Below are 715 nucleotides of genomic sequence, written 5' to 3'. Positions count from 1 at the left end.
GTGTGTGTGTGTGTGTGTGTGTGTGTGTGTGTGTGTGTGTGTGTGTGTCCTGAAGTTAGGAAGACTTATCTTCCTGAGTTCTGGCCTCAGGCATTTACTAGCTGTTATGACCCTGGCAAGTCACTTATAACCCTGTTTGCCTCAGTTTCCTCATCTGTAAAATGAGCTGGAGAAAGAAATGTCAAACCCCTCCAGTATCTTTGGCAAGAAAACCCCAAATGGGGTCGTGAAGAGTCATACACAACGAAATAACCTAACAAAGCAAACCACAGATCCAAACTGGCACTTTTACAACACATTAAATATGTTAAATTATCAGCATGAGTTCCTATGATGATGCATTTCTGATTTGATAGTTGCAACAAAAAATGAAGATCAATTCTTAATGAAGGAAAAAAATACCCTTAAGAATTTTCTTGTTTGGGACAGCTAGAGGGCACAGTGGATAAAGCACCGACCCTAGAGTCAAGAGGACCCGAGTTCAAATGTGGCCTCAGTCACTTAACATTTTCTAGCTGTGTGACCCTGGGCAAGTCACTTAACCCCATTGCCTAGCCCAAAAAAAAAGGAAAAAAAAAAGAATTCTATTGTTTGATGTAGTTGCTACCAGATTTTAAATGTAGCTGAGGCTTGCTTTCAAGCATAGTTTATTAATTTTCAGTAAATAAAGCCAGAAGATGTAAGATATGTAATAACAGTGTGTTGGGGCTGGAGG

At 39.9% G+C, this 715-nt stretch overlaps 1 protein-coding gene across 12 annotated transcripts in view; it reads left to right on the top strand.

Annotated features, from left to right (window-relative positions):
• WNK2 (WNK lysine deficient protein kinase 2) overlaps positions 1 to 715 on the top strand; it is a 231050-nt gene that overhangs the window by 194286 nt on the left and 36049 nt on the right. The gene's annotated exons all lie outside the window — the stretch shown is intronic.

This window comes from Vombatus ursinus, unplaced genomic scaffold, assembly GCF_900497805.2.
Source record: "Vombatus ursinus unplaced genomic scaffold, bare-nosed wombat genome assembly UNPS02014820.1, whole genome shotgun sequence".
In the NCBI taxonomy this organism is placed as follows: Eukaryota; Metazoa; Chordata; class Mammalia; order Diprotodontia; family Vombatidae; genus Vombatus; species Vombatus ursinus.
Note: the sequence above shows the minus strand (reverse complement) of the source record. Positions and strands in the feature narration are given on the sequence as shown.